This window comes from Hypanus sabinus, chromosome 2 (genome assembly GCF_030144855.1).
Source record: "Hypanus sabinus isolate sHypSab1 chromosome 2, sHypSab1.hap1, whole genome shotgun sequence".
In the NCBI taxonomy this organism is placed as follows: Eukaryota; Metazoa; Chordata; class Chondrichthyes; order Myliobatiformes; family Dasyatidae; genus Hypanus; species Hypanus sabinus.
The window spans coordinates 96,330,357-96,348,232 of record NC_082707.1 but is presented as its reverse complement, the minus strand read 5'-3'; the positions used below and the strand labels follow the sequence as shown (position 1 = coordinate 96,348,232).

The following is a 17,876-nucleotide window of genomic DNA, read 5'->3' as shown; positions in this document are numbered from 1 at the left end:
AGGTTAATTGGTCATTGTAAATTGTCCCATAATTAGGGTTAAATTGAGGGTTGCTGGGCATGCGGCTCAGAGGGCTTGAAGGGCCTGGTCTGCACTGTATTTCAATGAATAAATCCATTAAAAGGTTGCATCACAGAGGATGAGTGACTCTGGAAACATAAACACGGTGTCTAAATTTGCCAATGATGTTAATACACTTGCAGATTGGGCGAAAAAGTGGTAGATGAAGTTTAATGTGGGCAACTGCAACTTCAAATATTTTGGTAGGAAGAGCAGGAAGCTTTCTTGCTAATGATACTGGAAATTTGCCCAGAGGTGACCTCCAGAGAAGACTTTGAAATAATGAAGGACTTTACAGATGCTTACACTAATTAGGAAGACTATAACCAGAGGCCAATAGTGTGAGAAATCCAACAGGGAATTCTAAACAAATTTTGTTGCGCAAACCATGGTAAGAATGTGGAACTTGTTTCCTTAGGGAATAGTTGAATAGTATAGATGTCCTTAAGAGGAGGTTGAAAAAGCAGGTGTGGGAGAAAAAGATATGAGGCTTACATTGACAACAAGACAGGCCACTCGAGTGGAGAGTGAACACTGAGCTAACCAGCCTTTTTAGGCATCATGTCCTATGTCATACTCTCCAGTTCAAACCCCCTCCAATCTCATCCTCCATATAAACTTCCCAATGAAAATATTGATCTTTCAATTTCACTCACCCCTTTCTCCCTGAAGACTATTTCTGAGTACATTCTTTTACTTCACTTCACTCTCATACCTATTCTCAACCTGATTTCCCTTTATTAACCCCCCATTAAAAGTCCTTCACAACTACACTACATTTTCAAAACTCAGCCACAATTCTGCTGCTACAAAGCTCAACCAAAACATTATGCTCACTTCCAGATTTAAGGAGATAGTCTCCAATAAAATCAGTTCCTCCTCTTACCCTTATGCTAAGTCAGTCCCTTTGCAGTGCCTTTATCTCCACTAATGTGATTCTAAGGAATGCAGACGTGAAGACAAGCGGTGGATAACTGATTCAGCCATTCATTGTCTAATCTGTCTGGAAAACTTGAAGCAGCATCAGCCCCTGCATTAATCAACTCAACCTCCTTGCTAAGGGAGTTTCACCCTGGTCCCCTGCCTCCTTTCCTACACACTTACCTTGAACAAAATAATTTTAATTTATACAGAAGATCATGAGATTATCTGAATAACTTTCCTTTCTTTCCTAGCCCATTTTGCTAAACTCCCTCTATGTTTCTTGCTGTATCTCCAGCTCTAGAATCTAGCTTCCCCCCCTCCCTATACCCCTTTAGTTCTTTCTGACTTTTGCATTAAAGTGCAATTTCTGCTTTCTAAACCCTATTCCCATTAAACTGCTGACCATCCAACATCTCTTATCATGTAGTGACATTGCATGGAAACAGGCTCTTCCATCTGAGTTTGAGATGACCATCAAGCATCCATCTCTACTAATCTCAGTCCACCATACAAGTACTGTCACTCTTTCCTTAAAATCTGTCACCATTTTAAGGACCCCTGAAATATCCACAGTTCCACTTCCAAAATACTTGAGCATGCAACCACTTTAAAGTCCACACACCTTTCCCAGAAAGTGTGAACCTCCAATTGCCAAATTACCAGGGAAAAAAACATTCAGCAGCACTCTATGTAATGGTGATGGAGATTCAACTTTGCTCATCTGTCTTGAACTGCCAGCAGCCTCTGATACAGCTGACGAAACCATCCTTCTTCACTATTACCCATCAGGATGGAACTGCATTTGCCTGATTTCACTGTCCTACTATGGCCAGAAAATGAATCGCAACAACTTCCCTCCCCCCTCCTGCATCAGAACTTTCGCTGTCCCTGAAGGTGTGATCCTCTGCAGTCACCTACGCATTGAGCTTCAACAACGTCATCCAAAAGCATAATGGCACCAGCTGTGTATACATGAAGATGGGCATACAGGTGGACATACAGCACTTAATAACTAGCAAGTTCTCTCTGATGTCACAAATCTGTCTTCTCTTTAAGTCCAACCCTAGCCTTGTCAATTGTGTTGAACTAAAGACCCTTGTCCAACTCCCATTCCCCAACCTCCATAAATTTACATTACAAAGTTTGCTGTCCATTTTCTAACTTACTCTGTTCTGATATACAATCTACATGTGGAGACTCACACTTGACTGACAACAGAACTTTAAAAAAAATCTGATCTTTGACTTCTTAATCTCCCAGGCAATCTCCACCAACCCTCCAAATGATGTGTTCTCAGCTACCTGCAATCTTGTGTATTGCCAAAATAACTGGCAGTTGTGCTTCCCACCATCTTGGCCCTTAAACTTTGGAATTCTTTCTCAATCTCTCCAACTTCTTTAAAATGTCCATTAAAATCTATGCTTTTAACCAAGTTTTGGTTATCTACTCTGTTTCATTAAAGTGCTCATAGCCAAATTATATGTATTGTTACAAGCAAGGAAATGGGGAATTCTGCTCATTAACCTTGAGCTTTGCTCTCTGCAGGTACAGATTCAGTCCCCTAAATCCTTCTCATGGACTAGACATATTCTGACAATGTTTGGTAACGTCACGGACCATGAAGAGAGCATGTGGCACTGCAGGAGCCTGGCAATTATGATTGACTTATACAAAAACCAGTTCTGAGATGAATGTGATTACCCCCGCAGACCAGGCATCTCAGCATTGTTCCCAGTCCAAAATAAAGATCTCTAAGTGACTGCCTCCTGAGCTCGGAAGTGACGGCAGTTACCGGGATACCGGCGCCGCTGAGCTCGACACCGCGGCCGACCGACTACCGGCTCCAGCCAGCGTGGAGCGCGCCGACGCATGACGTCAGCGCGCTTCAAAGCGCGCCGGGATATCGGAGGCCAACGCGGTCCTCCAGCCCTTCCAGTCTTTCCGCTGGGTTTAAGTGGCCGCTGCTCCGCCGCCTGAGCGCTGTCTTTCTTCTCTCTGTCGCTGCTGGTTGTCTGCGGCCGTTTGCTTGGGCGGAGTTTCGGGTCACATTGCTGCTGTGACATGGCTACATGATCGAGGGAATGTGTACCAGGGAAGAGGCCGGCCTCCTCCTGCTGCTGCCCCGTCTGAGGCTGACGGTGCGCCCCAAGCACTCGCCACTTTACAAGGTTTGACATTTACGACTTGCTCATTTGTGTCGTGTGGGTGTCTCAGCCGCCACAGATTCCTTCCCGACCCCTGTGAGATGAGGCGGGGGGTGGGGAATGCCGGTAAGTCCGCCCGGTGGTAGCCAGCAGATGATACCTGCATCTCCCCGGCTGGCAACCCGGAGCCCGGCACCACCGTGCCTGCCCATGCATTGCAACAAAAGAAAAGCCTATCCCTGGAGAGTTTCCTATTGCGGCGCTCTTCTGACAACCCCGGCAACAAATGAGGGGAACTCTGCCGCCTGGCATTCCTCCCAGAGCCAACACAAAAAAAGTGCCTCTTCCCAAGATAATAAGTTCGTAACCCAATTCACAGACTTTATTTTTAAATGCTCGCTTTATTGGTGGCATTCTAATCCAACGCCATGGTATATAGGTGCAAAAAAAAAGTCCGGGCAATTAAAGTAAAAATCCTCGACATTGACAGTACAAATTATCTTTCACGCCACGCGCCACTCCAGTTCTGGTGAAAGGTCTCCGTCCTCTTTCTCCCTCTACAGATGCTGGACTATCCAGCAATTTCCTTTTTCTGTGTCATATTTCTAGCATCTGCAGTTTCTTTTGTGTTTTTTTAAACAAAATGATTAATGTCCTGTTTTGTATTTCGCGTTTTGAAAATCGAGCCCCCCCGCATTTGCGATTGGGGAGGGGATTTGGGGCTACCATACCAGCTGGCACGGCTTAAAACGTTTATCTTGCTGATTTCCTCTCCCCTGCCGCCCCGTTCTGCAAAGGAGGTGGGATTTACAGCGGAGGAGCGGGACTTTCCTTTACTGCCACCTACTGTAGATTAGGGAGGCACTTCTGCTTCTGTGATCAAAGGGAGATCCAATCAGCCAGGCCTCAGGAAGCCAGCCTCATTGATCTACCAAAGTGACGTAGCATTCGTTGTTTTACCAATTGCACTGGTGCCCAAAATGGCCAGTTATTGTGGGCAGTGATCTGCGGCAGAGGAGGAGAAAGCCGCATTTCAGTAAATATTTTAAAACAGTACTGTATTCCGGATAAAAGAGGGAGAGAAGAAAAAATGGGTGAATGTAAGCGGGAGAAGCAAGCGCACAGTCTACATGATGTAAATTACGGATGGAATATAACACCAGTAACACGAGGACGATGGGACTCAGAGACAGACGCATATCCTAAATAAATGGGAGTCACGCATTTATGTGGCTGAGGCACGGCAAATAGGAGTGGGGGAACAGATTGACTGTGTAGCACTCCCATTGCCCGCTGCTTCTTGACAGCGAGATTGCAAAATGACATGCTGCTACAGTACATGCATTCTGCCTTTTAGATGGAATTATTTGATGTATGGGGGCAAAAAAAACATCAACCATATTGTTCATTGGGCTCATGCTAGTAATTCTTCAGTAATTATTTACACTCTCCTCCCAAACTCGTGACTTCTTATTCCCTTTTCTGTTTTACTAGCTTCTTAAATACAATCGTGCTCTAATTATGCTTTGCGTTAGATAGTTCTACCTTATAACCACCGTGGACAAATCTTTTGAAATCGGAGTGGACTTATTAGTGACTGTTTCATTGCCTACATGGAAATGTCTTTATTCCCTCTAGTTAGATCCTTTCATAATCTTTAAAAAATGTTAACAGTCTAGCTCTAAGACTGTTTTGCTTATGAAGCAGTTCAACCTTCCCTGTTAAGTAGGACTTCTTTGTTCTTGCATCAACCTAGATTTATTTTAAAAAGTGAAAAATAAACTACTTTAAATCTGAAGTTTAAAAACAAAACAAAATGCCAGAAATATTCAGCAAGTCAGGCAGCATCTTAAAGAGAGAAAGCAAGGTAATGCTTTAGTATTGTGCACAATTTTGGTCTCCGTATTTGAAAAAAAACTGCTGTGGAAGGAGCTCACTGAAGATTCGTGACACTGGCTTCTGAGACGGCAGGGTTGCTGTACAAGAGTTTGAGTGGAGTAGGCTTGTATTCTGTACAGTTTACCACGGTAAGCTCATCTCAACAATTTCTTATAGTGCTAGACGGTGAAGTGAAGAAGATTGTTTTTTCCCTTGGAGAGAGGTCTTGAACCAGATGTTATAGAAGTAGAAGAAGGCCTTTAGGACTGAAAGGAAGTGAATTCTTCTGAGGGTGGTGAATGTTTGATCTGTCACTTTTAATTAATTTGAAATCTTTGGATACAAATGGCCTAATTCTATTCCTATATCTTAATATGCAGACAAGTGTTGAAATAAAATGGTCAGGAGTTGTCAGAGTAGGCTCAAAGGCCTACACCAGATTCTCATGTTCCTGTGAGTGGGCACAGTAGAGAAGTGGAACAAGACAATTAGAACTAAAAATCTGAGGTAAAAAAATTATGCTGAAAATCACTGAATCAGGTGGTAACTGGCATCTTTATATCAGTTCTGATACAAGGTCATCTTGCTGTAACATTAGGTTAGTTTTTCCCTGACTCCACAAATGCTAAATTATTTGAGTATTTAACAATTTTCTGGCTCATTTTCCCTGTAATTTGCATTTGAGTTCCAGCATTGTCTGTTCTCTCTCCCCCCCACCCCCACCAGTAAACATTAATCACCCTCTCATAGAGGCCCCCAACAGTGTCACCTGGATAATTTTGGGCTGGTTCCTATCACAGCTGTTCCTGTTGTCCTCTCCACACTTCCTCCTCTTTGCAACATAGAACACATTTATTATTTCGCTTCTTATGAAAGGCCATTGGCCTGAAACATTAGATCTCCAACTGTGTTTACTAATGCTCCTTGACCTGCTGAGCAAATAATGCAATTTCTTCTGGAAGTTGTTTTCATCTTCACTAATTTCTTTGATGAACAGATGGAGAGATGAAGTGTTCAGACCTTCCTAGTAGGAGTTAGACCCAGTAATTCCACCCAGCTAACAGTGTATGCCTTGTTAATGAAATGAATCTTGAGGAAATGCTGCACTAGAACACTGTATGCCTGTTTTTAATAATTTGCTTTTCTTAAAATAAACAATTGTGAATAATAGTTGTGTTTGTACTGTCCCTAATTGCTATGTACAACTCTTTGTTACACTGTGTATTTGTGGGCTTGTGTTTTATACTGTTGATGTTTGAATATTAGAACTTGACTATGTCAATGAAATGCTCAGATTGGACACAGTCGTGATGAATAGACTGTTGACTTCAGGACACTTTATAATAGTACAAAGTACAACAGATGCCAACTAGCAAAATATTTAGACAGTCTACGTGTATTGTTTAGCTCAGACTTTCTATGGTCAAGCTTTAGTGGGCAGTGATCGAGTTCAGAAGTAATAAATGATGGTGGGAATGAGCCACATCATGTGGATGAACGGGGGGGGGGGGGGGGGAACAAAAATTGAGTGCGTTATTCAGATGGTTGGGGACAGATTAAAGACAAAATCCAGTCAATTAGAGGTCACATGATACCCATATACAGTAGTCTTTCCCTCTGGAGAAATCAAGGCAGGTATTACTGGCAAGATACATACGAGGTAGTGAGAGATCGGGGGTTCTGTTTAAAGAATGATAAATGAAGCCTATCAGGATGATACTTCATGATCATAAAGCAAATGAAATGCTGGTATGTACTGAGAGTTTCAGCACTGATCTGAGAATGTGACTATATGAGCCACTGATATGATTGCACTCATACCACTGATCATTACTGGGCCAAAGAAAATTGTAGCAATTCAAGAGGTTATAGAGGAAAGAAGACGTGAGGAATTAGATTATGAAAGGTTCATTGAGGAGGCTGAAGGTATTATGAATACAGTATTTCAGATTCCAATGGGTTAGTCTGTTAAAATAGAGCAGCAAGAAGACGTAGTCTGCACTCAATGGCAGCTCATTTAAAATGTATCAGCAAAAATTATTTTTCAGTGAACAAAGTGCTTAAAAATATGTAGGAAGAAAACTCAAAGCAGTTAGAACTAATTAATTCAACTGCAAAGGAGATGGGTTCTCAGAAAATAACGTGGCTCTAAATGTGGAATTTAGTACTTCGAGCATGTTTGGGCTAGCAATGGTGGGGTCAGTACAGAAAGCAGTGACAGAGTAAAAGGGGAGGCTGAGGGATCAAAAAGCTGCCTTCTGCTTCTATTGATGCTGTGTTCTTGGCTGGGATGGGTAATTTCAGATGCATGCTTCCAAGCAAATCTGGAGATGGACTTGTCAGTTCTGCATCTGTTGTGGTCTCTTCAACAAAGTATTATTAGTCAAAACTAATGATAGAGGATGAACTTGCATGGCCTTGGCCTTTCATACTCTAGCTCCCAGGGTGGAATTTGTTCTAAATTCATGGTGGCAGTTCCTTTAATGCTGCTGCCATAAAGACATGCAGAAGCTTGAGAGTCTAGGGGGATTTCTGTTTAGTGCGTTCCCTTAGAATGGATATTGTTGTAACCAGCAGAGTGAGCTGCCTCTCTTTTGAGGGAGCACTAGAATTGCACCTTGTGTGTGTACTTAACTGTGGTTTCCACATATCTTATTGAACATCAGAAGCATGCTTATGGCTCTACTGTCACTGGACAGTGTTAATCTTCTGATATACTTTTTACATGAGATCATAAGCAAGTACAATGAGTGCTGTAGGGATAAATAAGAAATGCAGAAAATTCTTACTTTTCCTTGCATCAATGTAGGAATTTAACCCGAATTTAAAACTTGGGGGTACTAATTATCGTATTTGTATTTACTAAGTTGTCAGTTGAACTGTGTTTAGCATGTCTAACCAGTGAGATTTCTGTGCTGCTGATTTGTGCTTTCCAAGCGTCTCTGCAGAGGCTCTTCCCGGAGGATCTGGAATTCTTATTGATACTTGATAAATGATGCTCAGAAAGTTTAATAGCAGGATGTTGAAAATATTTGACTGTTTTCTCTAAGTGGTCTATTTCCTCTGTTGGACCATCAAAAGCCAGCAAACTATCTTAATTATAGCCAGTGTGTTTTTGCAAGAGAAATTGGGAAGTATTTTCTACATGGATTCTTGTATTTTCATGATGTTCTAAAAATCATAGTTGATTGTACATGAAATTCTGCTGCTCTGAATGGATTGCCTAGTCACTGAATTGTTGCTTTTGAGAAGTTGTGTGGTATAATCTCACCTCTTCTGCTGAAGAAGATGGTGCCAACAAACAATAGCAACATCTTTCAGATGGTTCACAAAGCTACTTCTATTACTGCTACTACTTCTTTCCAATATGGTTCTCCTACTATTGGAACAATAATTTATATTTTGATGGTGTGTTTTCTAGCTGATTGAGCGAGATCTGCACTTTGCTGTCTGCGAGTGAGTTCAGTGAGGTTTTGAGTGGAGGCCAGGAAGCCTAGAGGTGGGGTGCGAGCCTGTGGTTGGCTCCATTTCTTGCTGTTTAAAGAGTTGAGCAAGATTGAATTCAAGGAGGGCGAAAGTGGAAAGCGAGTAGGTGTTTAGTACTGTCTGCGTTTGACAGATCTCTCTCTCCTTGCTTGATGCTGTCAGAGTCTTGGTTGTTGGGCAAGGTTTAATTGATGAGGTTTGTGGATTAGACTCTGGTTCATGGTTATAATATGTTTCTGATTATTCCTTTTTTAATTGCTATTTTGTGTGATTTTGATCTGGCATTTGTGGCTACAGTCAATGAACAACAGTGCTAAATTGAATTAAACTAAACTGAACATCCCTAGACTGTTTGAATGACTTAATGGTTTGATGTTTGATATTCTGTGTTTTACAACTCATTTTTTTGCCATTTGCGCGAATTGTTCTTTTGCGCGTTGGATGTTTGATGTTTTTTTTTGAAGGATTTCATAGCGTTTCTTTGTTTCATGGCTGTCTGAACAGATGATTTCAGGGTTGTATACTGTATAAATACTTTAATGTACTTTGAATCCGCATTTTTTATTACTTACAGTGTTAGCATCTCATGTGCTACCTCATTTGACCCAGATGTCAATCTTGCATAATCACATTTGTGTTATGCAGCAATCTAGCTGGAGGCATGGAGACCTTGTTTTTAAGTTTGTCTAGATGTCATTCATCATTACTGCAACATGCTAGGTATTTGTTTCACAAGGGCATTTAACTGAAATGCTGATTCTGTTTGTGATCATGTCAATTTGTTTGGAAATGAATGTAATTTGAAAATAAAAGAGAATATTTTTCTTTGTGGGTCTTTTGGACAGAATATTACAACTAATTCTGGCTTATCACTGCCCGTAAGCTTGTTTCTGACATAAATGGACTGTCAGAAGCTCCTGAAGACTGTTAACTTACCAATTTGCTTTTGCTAATTTGGATGATGGTATCAGATGTACAGAAACAGCTATTGACCCCCTCCAGTCATTGTTTGGAAGGGCAAAGTTTTTAAATTAATTATAGTTCTGTGTAATTTTCTATGTGGATGGGTAAAGTATACCTGCTCTCTATTGCACTGTACAGTTATCCTGGTGGTAACATTGTTGGAATTGTGACATGATTCTGAGCAGATCCAGTAAATGTTGTACATGGATTTAACTTTGGGGATATTTCTGAAACTGTGTTAACTTATTCGTTTTGACATGTATTATTTATGGCCCTGTGTTTCAGGCTTCACAAGTTGGGAGAATTTGATCCTAGCTAGGAATGGAAGTGGAGCTGACTGACATCTCTCTGCAATTTCAATAGCCCAATCATCTGTGCAAACTACTTGGTTCCAAAACTTCCAGAACAGGTAAGCATCAGTAACATGAGCATTTCTGTTGTGTGGTTTAATATAGTCAGTACATTTATTCTTTTCCATTCTCTTTCTAACTTGCCACCAGACCATTGTTTATTTGAACACAAGCGTTAAGTGGCAGCAAGTAATTTGACCATGGGCCAGAGGGCCTTAACCTGCCCTCAAATGACCTTTGCACACACAACACTTGTAGCATAATTTGTGATCAGATATTTCTGTCTATTTTCCTCTCCTGTCAAGCTTGGGGACAAAGTGGCCAATGGTAGCATTCTAGTTATTTACTCAGCAGAGACTGGGATTTGAATCTGGGTACACTGCATTGTGTACTTAGCCATACCGAGCACTTAGAGTAGCTGCTTCCAATACTTTCCACTGAAAAAGTTCCCCTGAGCAGAGATTCCTCTTTCATCAGTGGATTGAGGAGGTAAAAAAATGTTCTAAATCGTGTTAGAACTGTTGTTAAATGCAGGGTTTGTGTTCTTCAGGCAGGTACAGTACTGTGGAAAGTCCTCTGTACGTCTATATGGCTAGAACGCCTGAGACATTTGCACAGCACTGCAGTAACTGTATGTATTGCACTGGCCTGCTGCCACAAAAAAAAACACATTTCATGACAGATGTGAGTGATGATAAAGCTGATTCTGATGTGAGTATTTTGGACTGAGACTGGGAAAGGATCAGGGAGTAGAATCATGGTTGGGAAAAGGGAAGGGAGTGGGAAGCACCAGAGAGACATTCTGTAATGATCAATAAACAAATTGACCTTGCCTGGTGTCTGCACCTGCAAGTCGCAGAGGCTTAGTTATCATTCTTCCCTTGGTCAACGTTAATAAGAGACAAACTGGCCGTTCATCCCCTTTCCAGATCTTTCTGTGCTTAAATAGGCTGTTTACATTTGAATACAAACCCTAATGATTGCTCTCAAAGTGGTTGGGAAATATAACATGCATTGCAGGTTAACATGTCAGAATAGAAACCTTTCAGAACTGGATTGCGCTATGCTCCCAATAGCTTGGTGGATTTTGTGGCAACCGGTATGTTTGAGTTTTGATTGCACAAACTAGGGTTAGGCTGTTGATGGACAAATTACTGTGTGGAGAAGAAACATTCATGAGAAATGAATGTAAAGGCTGGGTCCAAGTATGAAGTCAGTCAAGTACGCAGCTGACAGAGTCTTTATATATGCTTAAAGAGTAGTTACTCTTCCAGCGTGCACACAGTGCTCTCTGTCCGAAGTGAAAGATTGACTTCCTGAGACCTGCTCCAGGGAGCAAGCATTGGCTGCTTCTGTCCTTTGCACTTCTTCAGCTCTCGTGTAAGAGTTGCTGCTGTAGCTGCTGAAACCCTTCCCAGTCGCCTATGTTGTGTATAGATCCTATCTGTTCAGCCACAAGTCCTGGGTCCCAGCTGTTTCCTCCCGAAATGTTTAATATCCCATAGTCCTCAAATTTGTAGCTGGCTGGTCCTGTCTGTACTTTTTACTAGAAGTACTGTCTGACCATTTGGTATTGGCAGTCTTTTCATTTTTAAGCATATTCCTCCCAAACATCAACTGCCAAGCAGTATTGCAAGATGTCTACATTAACAAGACCATTCAGGTGAACAGTCCAAGCTCTAAATACAACTTATTTATAAAAGAAGGGTCCTTATGAAGGATCTCTGCCCGAAACGTTGACTCCTTGCTCTTTTCCATGGATGGGGCCTGGCCTGCTGAGTTTCTCCAGCATTTTCTGTGTGTTGCTTTGGATTTCTAGTGTCAGTTGATTTTTCATGTTTGTGTTTCCTTTTTGTTAGATTCTCCACATTCACTCCTTTTTTTAAAAAAAAATAATTTGGAAGTCAATTACTTTCAATGTCCACATTCAACAGTAGCAAGAAAATATAATGAATGCATGTTATACTGTAGCTTTCCCATGGTGCAGAGTTGGAGTTGCCAGCTTTCCTGGATTGTCTTAATAGATGGTTCCTACAGCCTGGAAGGAGGGCAGAAACCCATCCTGCTACTCCAGTGCATATTTGAATTAAGTTGGGGAGGTGTAAACCCAAACTCAAACCATAGATCTTTGTATTGTCAAAGCAATTAAACCACTCCAGGTCAGGTTCTGGATTCGCCCATCTTGTCTAGATTAGGAGAAGTTGCATGGCTAAATTACTGTTAAGATTAGACCTGGAAAGCTTTCTATGTCATTGCTACCCAGTGTTTTATAATAGTCATGTTGTGAGAACAGTATGAAAATACCTCAATCTTGTGTTGGGAAAAATAAGGAGCTGGTTCCTCTGTTACTGTTTATTTTTTGCATTTTGTCTGTTAAATATGGTGACTCATTGTATTGCTGGAGATCTATCTTAATCTGCTGCCAGATAATGAAAATTCACTACCTACATCAACCACTTTGTAGATTGTCAACAGTTCAAAATAATTGCGAGTAGCTGTATGGTTAGGCAGAACTTGGAGTATTGTGTGTCACCCCAGAAGGGTGTGGAGTCTGGAGAGTGTGCAGAAGACATTCCCCATGATATTGCCTTGACTGGAAGGTATTAGCTGTAAGGAGAAGTTGGATTAAAATTTGGATTATTTTCTCTGCAGCATCAGAGGCTGAGTGGCGAACTGATAGAAGCTTATAAAATTGTGAGAGCTGTGGATAAAGTAGATTAGGAGTCTTTTCCCAGAATAGAAATATCAAATTCTAGAGGGCATGGCTTTAAGGTGAGAGAAGTATGTTTAAAAGAGATGTGCAGGAGCAAATTATTTTTTACAGTGGTAGGTGCATTGAATGTGCTGCCAGGGCTGGTCATGGAAACAGGGTGATAGCAACATTTAGAAAATGGAATAGTACAGCTCAGGAACAGGCCCTTCAACCCACATTGTTGTGTCAAACCCGGTAAATTAGTAATCAAATGACCAACTAAACTAATCCCTTTTAGACTGCACAATATTCATATCTTTTCATTTCCCTCGCATTCATGTGTGTATCTAAATGTCTCTTTAAAATCCCTATTTTATCTGCCTCTACCACCACCCCAGATGGTACATTCTGGATGCCCACCACTCAGTAAAAAGGAAAAAAGAACCTCCAAGCTTGCCCCCTCTCACCTTAAATGCATGCCCTCTGGTATTAGACATTTCAACCCTGGGAGAAAAGATACTGTCTATCTGCTCTAACTATGCCTCTCATAATCTTACAAACCTCTATCGTATCTCCTATCAGCCTTCAGCACTCTGGAGGAAACAGCATAAGTTTGTCCAACTTCTCATTATATCACATGCTCTCTAGTTCAGGCAGTCTTGTTGTAAACCTCTTCTGCATCCTTTCCAAAGCCTCCACAATCTTCCTATAATGGGGTGATCGTATTGAATGTAGTACACCGGTTGAGGCCTTAGCAAAGTTTAAAAAGTGCAGAATAACTCTTGGTTTTTTAAGATTGTCATAATCAGGGGAGGTAGTGGAGATAAACTTCTGCTACCAATTAAATACTCCCAATGGCATGCATCTCAAATGGCCCCTGAAGTTCCTGGCCTTCACTTGTGGCTTAGTTACTAAATGGCAGAACCGTTTCTACTGACAGGAAAAAGGACAAAGGTGTGTTACTGTCATCTTAAAAACAGTCGCCATCTTAAAACCAGTCGCTTTGGGCAGATGGAATTCTTTAGCCGTGGTTGGCAGCTCATCGAGGGAAAGGAAAACTCTGATCTCAAATGTCCGCTGCCTTGAGGCGAGACCCATTCGAAGGGAAGGTTTCAGGAATAAACCCAGAGGGGAAAATTCCAGCCCATAAGGCAGCTGTACATTGAGTTCAATTCTGACTGGCAACTCCTGCGATGCTGCTGGTTCGGTGTCTGCCGTTTCTTTGGATTGATCAGCTGTGTAGGAGAGGGGGAGTTTGCTTGCTCTCCATATCATACTGCCTTGGCTTGCATATCACGTAGATAGCCAGGATGCAACATTCACGGTCAACCTCGAACAATGAAGGGGTCAAAACAGCTCCTGAACTCAATTCCTCAACTAATAAATGAGTATGTTATATGCCTTCTTTGAAATCCTATCAACCTGCATAGCCTCTCCTCCCACACACTCGCCTGTCCACCTAGATCTTTTTCCCTTTTGTTTGTCCCTCCATCCCTCCCTATGTGTAGTTCCATCTATCCATTATCATCTGGCTCCATCTGTCACTTACCAACCTCTGTCTCTACTCAACCCACACCCAACCTCCTTACAATGTCTTGCTGTATACTGGCAGTCTTTCCTGATCCCTCTCAGTCCTGATGGAGGATCTTCACACAAAATGTCGACTTACACATCTGACTCCCACAGACACTGGTCTGCTCATTGAGTTCTTCCATTGTCTAGGATCCGGCATCCCTCGTGTCTGAGAAATGTCAGGCATAGCCCTGAAAGCAAGCCGATGTTACCACAAATTTTTCTAATTTAGTTTTCTGAACATGTGTGGCAATAAGTCTTTCACTGATAAATCTCTTTTTAGGATGAAAAGTAATTTATTAAGACTAACTAGACGTCAGTACTTTAGAAGTCTCAACAGAAGTTATGAGTATTGGCATGAGAAGCATTCTGCTCTCAAAATCTGAAGTGAGGCTTTAAATGAGAAAAACTTTGATTTGTATAGCATCTTGTCCTTCCTCCTAACCTTACAAAAATTGAGTGACTTTGTAGCACAGTAACTGTTAGTGCTGTAACCGCTCTACCCATTACAGGATGAGCCGGCTTCTTTGGAGTTGAGAAAAGAACAAAGTGTAAACCAGACATAATGGTTTAAGCTTTTTATTGCTAAATGTTTGATGGTATTCATATGTAGATTTTGTACTACACAATGGCAATACACTAATAGATTGCTTGATGCAGGGTTGAGGTATGGATCAGATAGAAACAGAAAACCTACAGCACAACACATGCCCTTTGGCCCACAATGCTGTGCCGAACATGTCCTTACCTTAGAAATTACGTAAGGTTACCAATAGTCCTCTATTTTTCTAAGCTCCATGTGCCTATCCAGGAGTCTCTTAAAAAAAACCCTATCGTATCTGCCTCTACCACTGTTTTTTTTTTAAAAAAGCAACTTACCCCTGACATCTCCTCTGTACCTACTTCCAAGCTTCCAAGCACCTTAAAACTGTGCCTGCTCATGCCTGCCATTTCAGCCCTGGGAAAAAGCCTCTGACTATCCACGCCATCAATGCCTCTCATCATCTTATACACCTCTATCAGGTCACCTCTCATCCTCTGTTGCTCAAAGGAAAAAAGGCCCAGTTCACTCAACTTATTCTCGTAAGGCATGCTCCCCAATCCAGGCAACATCCTTGTAAATCTCCTCTGCACCCTTTCTATGGTTTCCACATCCTTCCTGTAGTGAGGCAACCAGAACTGAGCACAGTACTCCAAGTGGGTTCTGACTAGGATCCTATATAGCTGCAACATTACCTCTTGGCTCCTAAACACAATCCCATGATTGATGACAGTATGCCTTCTTAACTAGAGAGTCAACCTGCGCAGTTGCTTTGTGTGTCCTGTGGGCTTGGACCCCAAGATCCCTCTGATCCTCTGCACTACCCAAGAGTCTTACCATCAATACTATATTCTGTCATCATATTTGACCTACCAAAATGAACCACTTCACATTTATCTGAGTTGAACTCCATCTGCCACTTCTCATCCCAGTTTTGCATCCTAACAGTGTCCTGCTGTAACCTCTGACAGCCCTCCAGACTATCCACAACACCCCCAACCTTAGTGTCATCAGCAAATTTACTAACCCATCTCTCCACTTCCTCATCCAGGTCATTTATAAAAATCATGAAGATAAGACCATAAGTTATAGGAGGAGAAGTAGACCATTCGGCCCATCGAGTCTGCACCGCCATTCAATCATGGGCTGATCCAATTCTTCCAGTCATCCCCACCCCCCTGCCTTTTCCCCATACTCTTTGACACCCTGGCCAATCAAGAACCTATCTATCTCACCTTAAATGCACCCAATGACTTGGCCTCCACAGCCACTCATGGCAACAAACTCCACAGATTTACCACCCTCTGACTAAAGTAATTTCTCCGCATCTCTGTTCTAAATGGACGTCCTTCAATCCTGAAGTCACGCCCTAGACTCCTCTACCATGGGAAATAACTTTGCCATATCTAAACTGTTCAGGTCTTTTAACATACCCCCCTCATTCTCCTGAACTCCAGGGAATACAGCCCAAGAGCAGACAGACATTCCTCATACAGTAACCCTTTCATTCCTAGAATCATTCTCGTGAATCTTCTCTGAGCCCTCTTCAATGTCAGTATATCCGTTCTAAAATAAGGGGCCCAAAACTGCATGTAATACTCCAGGTGTGGTCTCACGAGTGCCTTATAGAGCCTCAACATCACATCCCTGCTGTTATATTCTATACCTCTAGAAATGAATGCCAAAATTGCATTCGTCACCTTCACCACTGACTCAACCCGCAGGTTAATCTTTAGGGTATTCTGCACAAGGACTCTCAAGTCCCTTTGCATCTCTGCATTTTGAATTCTCTCCCCATCTAAATTATAGTCTGCCCATTTATTTCTTCCACCAAAGTGTATGAACATACACTTTCCGACATTGTATTTCATTTGCCACTTCTTTACCCATTCCCCTAAACTATCTAAGTCTCTACAGGCTCCCTGTTTCCTCAACACCACCCGCTCCTCTACCTATCTTTGGCAAATTTAGCCACAAATCCATTAATCTCATAGTCCAAATCATTGACATGCATAGTTAAAAAGCAGTGGTTCCAACACCGACCTCTATGGAACTCCACTGGTAACTGGCAGCCAGTCAGAATAGGATCCCTTTATTCCCACTCTCTGTTTTCTGCCGATCAGCCAATGCTCCACCCATGCTAGTAATTTCCCTGCAATTCCATGGGCTCTTATCTTGCTAAGCAGCCTCATGTGCAGCACCTTGTCAGAGGCCTTCTGAAAATCCAAGTACGCCGCATTACTGCATCTCCTTTACCCTGCTTATAATTTCTTCAAAAAATAGCAGGGGGTTATTCAGGCAGGATTTTCATTTTAGGAAGCCATGCTGGCTTTGGCCTATCTTTTCATGTGCCTCCAGGTACTCCATAATCTCATCCCTAACAATCGATTCCAACAACTTCCTAACCACTGATGTCAGGCTAACAGGTCTATAGTTTCTTTTCTGCTGCCTCCCCCCCTTCTTAAATAGCGAAGTAACATTTGCAATTTTCCAGTTATCCGGTACAATGCCAGAAATCGATTCTTGATAGATCATTATTAATGCCTCTGCAATCTCTCTTGCTATTTCCTTCAGAACCGAGGGTACATTCCATCAGGTCCAGGAAATTTATCTGCCCTCAGACCATTAAGCTTCCTGAGCACCTTCTCAGTCGTAATTTTCACTGCACATACTTCACTTCCCTGACACTCTTGAATGTCTGGTATATTCCAGATGTGTTCCACTGTGAAGACAGATGCAAAATATACATTCAGTTCCTCTGTCATCTCTGAGTCTTTCATTACAATATCTCCAGCGTCATTTTCTCTTGGTCTTATATCTACCCTCAATTCCCTTTTACCCTTTATATACTTAAAAAAGCTTTTAGTATCTTCTTTGATATTAGTCGCCAACTTCCTTTCATAATTCATCTTTTCTTTTCATGACCTTCTTGCTTTCCTTCTGCAAGTTTTTCAAAACTTCCCAGTCCTCTATCTTTCTACTAACTTTGTCTTCCTTGCATGCTCTCTTTTGCTTTTATTTTGGGTTTGACTTCACTTGTCAGTCACGGTAGTGTCCTTCTTCCATTTGAAAATTTCTTTTTTGTAGTTTATTTTTTTATTGAAGTTCATCATCAAACAAATATTTCCATAAGATGTATTTCAGATATTGTACATATATATCATATAGTCATGTATGCCACAAGTCACCACATAATATCTGAGGTATACATTTACAGAAAAGAGATGAAAGAAAGAACAAGCGAAAGGAGGAAACTACAAGTAGGG

General features: G+C 41.7%; 1 protein-coding gene across 4 annotated transcripts in view; it reads left to right on the top strand.

Annotated features, from left to right (window-relative positions):
• Positions 1 to 2,888: 2,888 nt before the first annotated feature.
• LOC132381393 (AMMECR1-like protein) overlaps positions 2,889 to 17,876 on the top strand; it is a 92,371-nt gene continuing 77,383 nt past the window's right edge. For all 4 annotated transcript variants that reach the window (XM_059950776.1, XM_059950785.1, XM_059950803.1 and 1 more), the window contains exons 1-2: positions 2,889 to 3,152; positions 9,741 to 9,864. The gene's annotated coding sequence lies outside the window, so the exon portion shown is untranslated. The remainder of the gene's footprint in view (positions 3,153 to 9,740; positions 9,865 to 17,876) is intronic.